Source organism: Schistocerca americana, chromosome 1, assembly GCF_021461395.2.
Source record: "Schistocerca americana isolate TAMUIC-IGC-003095 chromosome 1, iqSchAmer2.1, whole genome shotgun sequence".
In the NCBI taxonomy this organism is placed as follows: domain Eukaryota; kingdom Metazoa; phylum Arthropoda; class Insecta; order Orthoptera; family Acrididae; genus Schistocerca; species Schistocerca americana.
The window spans coordinates 1,159,779,728-1,159,792,409 of record NC_060119.1 but is presented as its reverse complement, the minus strand read 5'-3'; positions in this window follow the sequence as shown (position 1 = coordinate 1,159,792,409).

The window sequence follows — 12,682 nt, the reverse complement described above, 5'->3', positions numbered from 1 at the left end:
TTTAGGCAATATACAGGGTGATTCAAAAAGAATACCACAATTTTAAAAGTGTGTATTTAATGAAAGAAACATAATATAACCTTCTGTTATACATCATTACAAAGAGTATTTAAAAAGGTTTTTTTTCACTCAAAAACAAGTTCAGAGATGTTCAAAATGGCCCCCTCCAGACACTCGAGGAATATCAACCCGATACTCCAACTCGTTCCACACTCTCTGTAGCATATCAGGCGTAACAGTTTGGATAGCTGCTGGTATTTCTCGTTTCAAATCATCAATGGTGGCTGGGAGAGGTGGCCGAAACACCATATCCTTAACATACCCCCATAAGAAAAAATCGCAGGGGGTAAGATCAGGGCTTCTGCCGTACTCAATAACACAAAAAGCTTTCTGTTGAGCGGTCGCCATCTTAGCATCAACTGACGCTGACGCCTAGTCAACAGCGCCTCAAGCGAACAAATGCACAACTAAATGAAACTTTATAGCTCCCTTAATTCGCCGACAGATAGTGCTTAGCTCTGCCTTTTGTCGTTGCAGAGTTTTAAATTCCTAAAGTTGTGGTATTCTTTTTGAATCACCCTGTATTTGGAAAAAATATTTCGACTGCTATCATGTAAAATATGTTGTTGATTCTAATCAGAGTTGTTGGAGAACGTTTTTTCCCTTCTCCTTTTATAAGTTAGGTCATTGTAACTCCTCCTGAAGAACAAACTCGTTAGGGAATAAGCGCACTGTAAAGCTGCGGTTGAAATACGAAATTTGTTTAACATGCAAATACAAGATAATGGCGGGTAAGTACCGCATACTCGTATTTTAAATGTAGAAATAAATAAAACGTCAGTTCTACTAAATACAATGTTTGTTATAGATCTATATTAGCGCTTGCGTTAATATTTTACATCATGAGGTACTGTTTTGTGTTACAGGTCAAGTATTGTGTAGGATGTTTGGAAAGAAAGAGGTTTTGGAATCTATTTTTCTCCCTAAAATACACATGGGAAAGCCATAAATCGGACATATATTGAAGGAGTAATGTCCTAAGTTCAGTACGCACTGAGAATTTATACACTGAAGCGCCATGTGCAGCGCTGTTAACATTTATAACACACACTCAGCTTTCTTGGTCTTGCGTTCCCGATGGTGAGCCAAAACTACGTCTCATTTCTGCAAGTGAATTATAATAGATGCTGCTCGCACTCACGCTTTATTTCCTGTATATCTTCAAATGCATAAATCAGTTTAGATAATGTCTGGTGTCTTCGGTACCCATAAACAGCGAACAAGAACTTATTTTCCTAGCATTATAGTGGTTAGGAATGGTTACCCAGCGGTATGACTTGACGTCTGTGTTGTAAGACGATGGAGCGCCGTCGGATGTGAAGTAGTCATATTCGTCTTGCTAAATGCGGAAAAACATGTGGTATGTGATGATAATACTTTTCGGTTACTAATGCCTCAAAACGAGTAGAGATTGCGTGAGTAGCCCCCATGGACAATGATCAGGCTCTGATTTTCAGTTCTCAAAATGGTTCAAATGGCTCTGAGCACAATGGGACAAAACTTCTGAGGTCATCAGTCCCCTAGAACTTAGAACTAATTAAACCTAACTAACCTAAGGACATCACACACATCCATGTCCGAGGCAGGATTCGAACCTGCGTCCGCAGCGGTCGCGCGGTTCCAGACTGTAGCGCCTAGAACTGCTCGGCCACTCCGGCCGGCAGTTCTCAAAAGTTACATGTTCTCTCAGGTGGCATTATCCCACAGTAAAAAGATCTTACATAGAAAAGGAATTTCATATAGGAGAAAATTACATTAGAAAATATACACTGTCTGCTACTCTTCCTGAACTTGGTGCTTCTAGAAAACATAATTTTTAAATTTTCGTACGTAGTTTTCCTAGAAGAACACTCCATGAGGTTAGGTCGGCAAAAATAAAATTGCATACTCCTCATAATTGTGACATATTTGAGAAAATGACTCCTTGGTATGCTTGAAAAGCTCTTGAGTATGCAGCCGGATGGATTAGCTGTGATTGAACGAATTTTCGATTGCATAACTTACCATCATCAAGTTACCCCTGTTGACTGATGGCACGACACAGTGCAGAAAACTCACTCTTTTTTTGAATCATCAGTCTTCTGACTGGTTTGATGCAGACCACCAAGAATTCATCTCCTGTGCCAACCTCTTCATCTCAGATTAACACAACCTACGTCCTCAATTATTTGCTGGATGTATTCCAATCTCTGTCTTCCTCAACAGTTTTTGCCCTCAAAGCTCCCTCTAGTGCCATAGAAGACATTCCCTGATGTCTTAACAGATGTCCTACCAGCCTGTCCTTCTCCTTCTCAGAGTTTTCCACATATTCCTTTCCTCTTCGATTCTGCGCAGAACCTCCTCATTCCTTACCTTATCAGCCCACCTAATTTTCAACATTCGTCTGTAACACCATGTCTCAAGTGCTTCGATTCTTTTTTTTTCGGTTTTCCGACAGTCCATGTATCACTATCATACAATGTTCTAAACATACATTACCAGAAATTTCTTCCTCAAATTAAGGCCTATTTTTGATACTTGTAGATCTCTATTGGCAAAGAATGCCCTTTTTCCCAGTGCTAGCTTCCTTTCTATGTCCTTCTTGCTCCAACCGCAGTGAGTTATTTTGCTGCCTAGGTAGCAGAATTCCCTAACTTATACTATTTCGTGGTCACCAGTCATGATGTTAAGTTTCTCGCTGTTCTCACTTCTGCTACTTCTCGTTACTTTCGTCTTTCTTCAATTTATTGTCAATTCATATTCTGTATTCAGTAGACTGTTCATTGCATTCGGTAGGTCCTGTAATGATAGCAATATCATAGAACCTAATCACTGGTACATTTTACTTTGAATTTTAATTCCACTCTTGAACTTTTATTTTATTTTCGTCATCGCTACTTTGATTTATAGATTGAACAGTAGGGACCAACGACAGTACCCGTGTCGTACACCCTTTTCAATCCGAGCACTTTGTTCTTGGTCGCCCACTCTTATTATTCCCTCTTGGCTCTTGTACACATTGTATATTACCCGTTTTCGCTACAGCTTACCTCTGTTTTTCTCAGAATTCAGAACACCTTGCACCATTTTACATTGTTGAACACTTTTCCCAAGTCGACAAATCCTACGAACAGCCTACACTCCAACATGAATAGTCGTTTTGTTGTCACTTCCTCAACAATTTTAGAAATTCCTATTGAATGGTATCTACCCCTTTTCTCTTATAAGATCTTAAGTCTTTTAAATTCTGGTTCTAACACTGGATCTCTTCTATATCGACTCCTGTTTCTTCTTCTATGACGTCATCAGACAAGGCCCCCTCCCCCTCATAGAGGCCTTCAAAGTACTCTTTCCGGCTATCCGCTCTCTCCTCTGCATTTAAAATTGGAATTCTCACTGCACTCTTAGTGTTACCACCCTTGGTTTTTAACCCACAGAATTTTGTTTTGAGTTTTATATGTTGAGTCAGTCCTTCCAACAAGCAGATCTTTTTCGATTTCTTCACATTTTTCATACAGCCATTTCTCCTTAGCTTCTCTGTACTTTCTGTTTATTTCATTCCTAAGTGACTAAACATTGCTGTGCCTCCTTCTGCTATCGATCAACTGAAGTATCTGTTCTGTTACCCATGATTTCTCCGCAATTAGCTTCTTTGTACCTATGTGTTTGTTTCCAAACTCATTCTACAACAAGCAATTCTTACAGATGTTTGTTAGTAAGTTGCTTTCACGATATTTCGTCATAGGGTGTTCACGTTCTCACATTTAAAACCCCGCCGCCACTTGCGTGGTGTACGCAGCTATCACTGAGCATGCCTTGCCATTGCGCATGCGCGCCTACTGTAAGTCCGTGTGCTGCTGAGGGCACCGCCTGTAATGAAAACTCGCCTCATCCACGTCAGATCGATCGTCTTCAAGATGTAAAATCGTACGTCACTGGCTACGCAAAGTACGAAATTTTTCTACGACAGGATTCCACGCAGAATCCAACTGGAAATCACTGTTCCCTTTGATAAGAGCCTTAGACAGTCGTATTCCTACTAGTTTATTTGTAATGGGCCGAGTATTGAAACCTAGTTTCAAATGACCCAAAAGCCAGATCTCCACATGGGAGATACGCATCTAGGTCGTCAAGTTTCAGTGAAATCGAATCAAAATGGTTCAAATGGCTCTTAGCACTATGGGACTTAACATCTGAGGTCATCAGTCTCCTAGACTTAGAACTACTTAAATCTGTGTAACCTAAGGACATCACACATATCCATGCCCGAGACAGGATTCGAACCTGCGACCGTAGAAGCAGTGCTGTTCCGGACTGAAGCACCTAGGACCATTCGGCCACAGAGGCCGGCTCAGTGACATCCACTTACTTAAACTTTACAGTACTAACCTAGTAATTAGATACGTGTTAACTACACTTTCGCTGTACATGATTAACAAAATCGTATTTCAAGCGAGCTCTTCCTTCACACAGCCAAACTGCATCTCACCGCGACGTTGTCCTGCAACCAGCTAACAGCCCTATCAGACTCCAAATAAGACCTTTCCCTAAGTTCGCTAGAACAAGAGTGGCTCTTCAGACACGCGACACACAATTCGCCGCAAGGCGGACTGAGACCTGATTGGTTACGTCAGCTGCAGCTCAAAAAATACTTCCTGTACTCGCTCACAAACTGACCCAAAGATAAATTATGTTGTTCTCAATCAGTACCTGGGTATAGAATTGTGTCTTTTCCGTAATCCTTCGTTTATAAAAAAGCGAAATAATTGATTAGTGAAAGTTGCATATTAAATAGCGGAAGTTTCGAATGTAACAGCTAGATTTTAAGTTGGATTCTGTGGTGGATAACGGTTTGTTTAATGTTTCTCGTGATATTCAGGTACCAACACGTTAGAATTGCGCAGCTTTCTGCATTACATTCCGACAAACATACAAAGACGTGTGACATAGCCCGCATCTCGTGGTCGTGCGGTAGCGTTCTCGCTTCTCACGCACGGGTTCCCGGGTTCGATTCCCGGCGGGGTCAGGGATTTTCTCTGCCTCGTGATGGCTGGGTGTTGTGTGCTGTCCTTAGGTTAGTTAGGTTTAAGTAGTTCTAAATTCTAGGGGACTGATGACCGTAGATGTTAAGTCCCATAGTGCTCAGAGCCACCACCACGTGTGACATCAAAAAATATTTCGCATAAATATATCTTTTCAGCCTACAACTGATCTATAAAAAGAAAAAAAAGAGCTGTGGCAGTTTTTGTATGACTCTGATGGAACGTTTATTAATATATTATAAATAACGATATTCCCGAATATCACTCCATAATGAGAACCATAGGTATATGTCAATGTGGCATGCAAATAAGCGAATAATCAGCCAGTCTAAATAGCAGGGACGTTGACACTGACTGGAGGCTTCTGAGTAGACCATTCCCAGTTAAACAGATTTTAAAATAATATCACATAATAGCATCACTACAAGACGGAAATTATGCTAGAAATAAAAGGAAACAGAAAGATCCATATAAGGATCATGTACTACACACTGACAGATTTGAACTGTCCTCATTATATGAGAGGTTAATAAAAACATTTACATTAAGCTCTACGCTAGATCAATATGAATTTATGGACTAGAATTAGGTTACCTATGCCATTACAAAAACCTTTAAAATTTCGTAAGTTGTTTTGTGGGCAATGGAGATTTTCCTGAAGGAGGTTAAAGGTATTCTGTTAGAATTAGGTCTTATTTGTTTTTTGACGCCATTCATCAAACATATTAAGAACGTTGCAGGCCTTTGAGTCTTTGAGATGTGGTGCTACAGAAATTGGGTGGCCTTATAAGGAAAGGAATGAGGAGGTTCTCCGCAGGATCGGCGAGGGAAGAACCGATGGAAAACACTGACAAGAAGAAGAGACAGGATGATATGACATCAGTTAAGGCATCAGGTCATAACTTCCATGGTTTTTTGACACTGGAAGGAGCTTTAGAGGGAGGAAGACAGAGACTGGAATTCATCCAGCATATAATTGAGGACGTAGAGTGCAACTGCTACTCTGAGATGATGAGGTTGCTACAGGAGAGGAATTCGTGATGTGACGCATCATGAAATCATGGAAAAACCAAAAGAAATGATTACGGATAATGGCCAAGTCATAATCAGAGCTGTCGCTTATAATGTCAGCATATTAACTGACTCTTATCGAGAACTTTTTTTTGCATTTTTTCGGTATGAAATGTGTGACAGCAAAATTTGTTCCAAAACTATTAAATCCCGAACAAAAATAGCGGAGAATGTGAAGTGCTTAGAAGTCGCTAGACGATGTCAGCAGCTATACAGATTTATTTAAATTTGTCATACTAGCTGATGAAACATGTATTTATGAATATGATGACCAAAAAAATTAAAAAAAAGTCTTTAGAATGTGCGTTTTTACAATATCAGTGTCATTCGTGAATCCAAATGGACAAGTGGAATAGCACGACTATCATATTATTGTCTAAAGGTATACGAATCACTATTTTAGTACACCTTTTAGTGATAAATAACCTTTCTTCCAAATATACAATTATAATCTGAAACATGCGTCAGACACCATTACAATAAAATAGCGATAGTTAATTGTACTCATCACTCTCACTTTTCACCGCGTTTGAATTTGAAATCACAGATAAATCAACCATTTGTCAGTCTGAAACTTAACGTTTTCATTAGTTTTATCAGTGTGACAGCGTTTTCTTTCATCAAAAATAATGTAAATTTACAATACGATACATGTGATAGGCATTTTCCCGTAATGTAATCTAAGAAAAACATTTAATCGATTACGTGCATTTCGCATGCTACTGGAACTTTCATCCAGAAAGTAACACTGTTCTAGCAACATCGGTTAGCAGAGAACACAGTGACTTCCAAGAAATCCAGCTGAGAGCCTGACGGCTGCGGCGCTTCATACATAGATTGCCAGGAGTATGAAGAAGTTCATTCGTCTACTCAGAACCGAATTAGTGTCTATGATTGAAAATCTCGAACCTTTGTACTATAAAACCAAGGCATGTGCGAGATTACTGCTAAGATGGGACCGACTTTAGCACAGTGATTAGAAAAAGAAACCCTCACTGTTGCGCATCAGTACTCGGATGTTTTATTAATGAATTCGTCGATGTAAACCGAATGCAAAATCTTAAACATTGTGGAGTACTCTAATAAAACCTGGTATCGAACTGATAAAACAAAATAATTCTAAAAATAAACGTTAAGGATGTTCTTGTTTGTCTTCGTGTTTGAGCATTGATGCACGTTGTCCTGAGGTAAAGCACTTATCCTGCGTCACTTGCACGACGGAATGTAGGCAACCGAACGTACACGGAAGTTTCAAAGGGTTCCTCACTTGCAGGCGCCGTGATTGTTCCCTGGAAGCCGGGTACCCTGTTTGTAGCATGAACTTTGGATTATTTGGTTAACAATAGAGGAAGTGTGTCCGTGTGTTCCACTTGCGGACAGTAGTACGAAATACATACTGTGAGAGTCCCATTTAATATATTACTAATTAAAACGAAGCTACTTAGGGAAATAGGTGAAATATGTATCCTGTGAGTCTATGGCAATGACATGCTTCAATAAAATCGATGACGCGGTTTCTAAATAAAGGGAATTTTTTTGAAGGGAATTATACTTTCGGATGACTTGGGTACGAGATGTGGTGAAAAAAGCAACGGGAACGTTGTAATTTCAGGTGTTATATTAGTCATACTCGCGCGATTTCTTTCATAGTTGCGTTCGTAAACATGTCTGAGGCCAGCCAGCATAGCTTCAGCCATATCAGACATTTAGTCTGTTGTCAGCTGCTAATAAGGCTACATGTGTTTTGGTACTAACAGCGAGTATTAATTTGTACACTACTGGCCATTAAAGTTGCTACACCACGAAGATGACGTGCTACAGACGCGAAATTTAACCGACTGGAAGAAGATGCTGCGATATGCAAATGATCAGCTTTTCAGAGCATTCACACAAGGATGGCGCCAGTGCCGACACCTACAACGTGCTGACATGAGGAAAGTTTCCAACCGATTTCTCATACACAAACAGCAGTTGACCGGCGTTGCCTGGTGAAACGTTGTTGTGATGCCTCGTGTAAGGAGGAGAAATGCGTGCCATCACGTTTCCGACTTTGATAAAGGTCGGATTGTAGCCTATCGCGATTACGGTTTATAGTATCGCGACATTGCTGCTCGCGTTGGTCGAGATCCAATGACTGTTAGCATAATATGGAATCGGTGGGTTCAACAGCCTCGAGATGACAGGCATCTTATCCGCATGGCTGGAACGGATCGTGCGGCCACGTCTCGATTCCTGAGTCAACAGATGGGGACGTTTGCAAGACAACAACGATCTCCACGAACAGTTCGACGACGTTTGCAGCAGCATGGACTATCAGCTTGGAGACCATGGCTGCGGTTACCCCTGACGCTGCATCACAGACATGAGCGCCTGTGACGGTGTACTCAACGACAAACCTGGGTGCACGAATGGCAAAACGTCATTTTTTCGGATGAATCCAGGTTCTGTCTGCAGCATCATGATGTTTGGTGACATCGCGGTGAACACACATTGGAAGCGTGTATGCGTCATCGCCATACTGGCGTATCACCCGGTGTAATGGTATGGGGTGCCATTGGTTACACGTCACGGTCACCCCTTGTTCGCACTGACGGCACTTTGAACATTGGACGTTACATTTCAGATGTGTTACGACCCGTGGCTCTAAACCTTCATTCGATCCCTGCGAAACCCTACATTTCAGCAGGATAATGCACGACCGCATGTTGCAGGTCCTGTACGAGCCTTTCTGGACACAGAAAATGTTCGACTGCTGTCCTGGCCAGCACATTCTCCAGATCTCTCACCAATTGAAAACGTCTGGTCAATGGTGGCCGAGCAACTAGCTCGTCACAATACGCCAGTCACTAATCTTGATGAACTGTGGTATCGTGTTGAAGCTGCATGGGCAGCTGTACCTGTACACGCCATCCAAGCGCTATTTGGCTCAATGCCGTTATTACGGCCAGAGGTGGTTATTATGGGTACTGATTTCTCAGGATCTATGCACCCAAATTGCGTTAAAATGTCACTTCTAGTATAATATAACTTGTCCAACGAATACCCGAATATCATCTGCATTGCTTCTTGGTGTAGCAATTTTAATGGCGAGTAGTGTATAAGTGGATCACAGAACATGGACTAAACTATACTGAAGAACGCAATAACGATTTAGGAGTGTTAACTATTGCTTTTGGTTACTCAATAACGAATAAAATCGTTAGAAGAAGGTCGTGAAGACTCTGACGACCTCACAGGGCTCTCCAGCACACTACCAACAGATGAAATCATGGGAAAGTAAAAGAAAAGATTACGGACAATCGACAGTCGCTTGTAAAGCCAGCATATTAATTGGCGCATACCAAGAACTTTTTCTGCATTTTTTGCGTATGACATGTTTGTCAGCAAACTTTGTTCCAAATGAGTTAAATTCCCGCCGGCCGAAGTGGCCGTGCGGTTAAAGGCGCTGCAGTCTGGAACCGCAAGACCGCTACGGTCGCAGGTTCGAATCCTGCCTCGGGCATGGATGTTTGTGATGTTCTTAGGTTAGTTAGGTTTAACTAGTTCTAAGTTCTAGGGGACTAATGACCTCGGCAGTTGAGTCCCATAGTGCTCAGAGCCATTTGAACCATTTTGAAGTTAAATTCCGAACAAAAATAGCGGCCGTTGCAAGGTATTCTGAAGTCGCTAGACGAAGACAACTCTGCGAAATTATTTAAATGTACATACTGGTCCCAGTGGAAGCGTTATGGATCGACAAGACCGAAACAACCTCAACGAGCGAGGTAAAGCGAGAAGGTTCTGCTGATTGTGTTGTTCGATTTTTACAGCGTAGTGTACCGTGACCTCTTGTCACAATGCCCCACGATCAGCAAGTGGCACTGCTTACAAGTTCAATATTTTATGTGTAAAACATTAAGCAATCGGGGAGTTGTGGCGAAAAAATTCATGTGTTCTGCAAGCACGATATTGTAACTGCTCATACTTCGTTGCTTGTTCGTTAACTTTTCTCCAAAAACAATACTTTAACGATGCTCCAGCCTCTATAATTGTCATAATTGCACTTTCTCTGTTTCCAAAGGTAAACTCAGGCGACAGTTTATTATTGTAAAAAAACGACTGAACACTTTCCAATTAGTAAAATACACAATTTAACATTGGGAGCGCTGATGACTTGTAAATAAAAAAGTTAAACTCAAGGCTCACCACATCAATAAATGCAATTCTTAAAATGCATATGTCCAATGTGATAATTTGAAAAAATAATAATAATGGTCACTGCAGGTTGGTATATCCAGAATAAAATCGCCTTTGAAATACTAAGCAGTTGCAGCAAGAATTATTAATTACCATATGGCGTTTCTCGTTAACTGACAAAAACTTCTATTTATCAAGCAAATAATAAAGCTTAGCAACTGCACAAACGACTCAGGGTTTAATGATAAATGCCTACCACAAAAAAACCTTCCAAGTAAATAAATTTTTCGCACATATTTAATTAGGGAACAAGATGCCTTGCCACTGAATACCAGCTTACGGCTACACGGACCAATCTTAAGTGAACAATATTTCAATACTCAAGAAACTTCAGTAACGTTTAAGACAGATACAGAATAACAGAGTCAACGGCCGGTAGCCATTCAGACAAGTTCTTCAATGGGCTAAGGTGCTTTAGGGTTTACACAAAAATAGTTAAGAATACAAGACGCCCATTAGTAATGATTTTAAAGGCACTTAAGCATACGTCCCAACACGCCTTTCTGACAGGCAGACTGTCAGGCCTATAAACACAGTTACTTAAACGGGATTTAGAAGGAATTAGCTGTAGTGAATGGTAATGGAAACTTGTTGTATATATGAAGGCCCCCCGGCTTATGTAACGTAAAACTGAAATATATACTCCAAAGTAAGGAAAACTCTTAACCTCAGGGAAATATAGGGAAGCAAACAACGTCAGTGGCCGATGAAATATGTAGAAAGAATTAGAAGCCTGGCGAGCAGAAACAACAAACAAATAAATCACAATATAATTATTACTCACTTTAGTAACAAGTAATGTAGATTTAATAGAATCAGCTGGCCAGCTGTCTTACCAAAGTAGGAGGAGTATACGAAAAGCAAGGTCCGATCAGTCGCGAAATAAAATGATAGTGAAAATCAAAAATGTTTTATTTGCAACAGTTAGCTACAGCTTCCAGCTACGAGGGGCGTTTGAAAAGTCCGTGCAAAAATAAAAACTACTTACGTGCTTGGGGTAAGCCTTTTTTATTTTTCGACATAGTCTCCTTTTAGACTTCATCCAACGCTGTTCTAATTTGTTGATCCCTTCCGAATAATAGGTATTGTCCAAGTCTGCAAAACAGCTATTAGTTGCTGCAATCACCTCCTCGTTCGAATAAAATCTTTGTCCCTCCACCACTACTTCAAATTGGGGAACAAATTGGCGACCACAACTGCTGTGGTGTGTGCTGGTGCATTGCCGTGATGGAAAAGGACTTTTTTTCGCTCCAATCGCCGGCGTTTCTCTTACAGCTCGGTTATCAAACGGTCCAATAACGATGAATAATATGCAGCTGTAATAGTTTTATCCTTTTCTATATAGTCGATGAGGATTATTCCTTGCGAATCCCAAAAGACAGTCGCCATAACTTTTCCGATCGAAGGAATGGTCTTCGCCTTTTTTTTTGTGAAGATTCTCCCTCGGTAAACCATTGTTTAGATTGTTGTTTGGTCTCAGGAGTGTAGTTATGTATTCATGTTTCATCCACAGTGACGAAACGACGCTTAAAGCCCTGCGGATTCTTCTTGAACAGCTGCAAACCATCCTTGCAACACTTCACACGATTCCGTTCTTGGTCAAGCGTGAGCAATCGCGGAACCTATCTTGCCGATAGCTTCCTCATGTCCAAATGTTTATGCAAAATATTATGCACCCATTCATTCGAGATGCCCACAGCATTAGCAATCTCATAAGCACTAGCAATCTCACTCACCTTAACTCTTCCGTCATCCATCACAATATCATGGATTTTATCGATGATTTCTGGAGTCGTAACCTCCACAGGGCGTCCAGAACGTTCAGCATCACTTGTGCCCATATCGCCACTCCGAAAATTTTGAAACCACTTATAAAATGTTCTAATCGAAGGTGCAGAGTCACCGTAATGTTTATCAAGCTTCTCTATAGTGTCCTGAGGAGTTTCATAAAGTAATGTTGAATCACCACACGAAATTCTTCTTCTCCATTTTTTGACGATCACTCGACTTCCTTGATTCACACGAGTGCCAAACACAAAGAAATAGACGAATGTATCTGACACTTGGTGTGCGTTCTTTCCAAAGATGATACACTCCTGGAAATGGAAAAAAGAACACATTGACACCGGTGTGTCAGACCCACCATACTTGCTCCGGACACTGCGAGAGGGCTGTACAAGCAATGATCACACGCACGGCACAGCGGACACACCAGGAACCGCGGTGTTGGCCGTCGAATGGCGCTAGCTGCGCAGCATTTGTGCACCGCCGCCGTCAGTGTCAGCCAGTTTGCC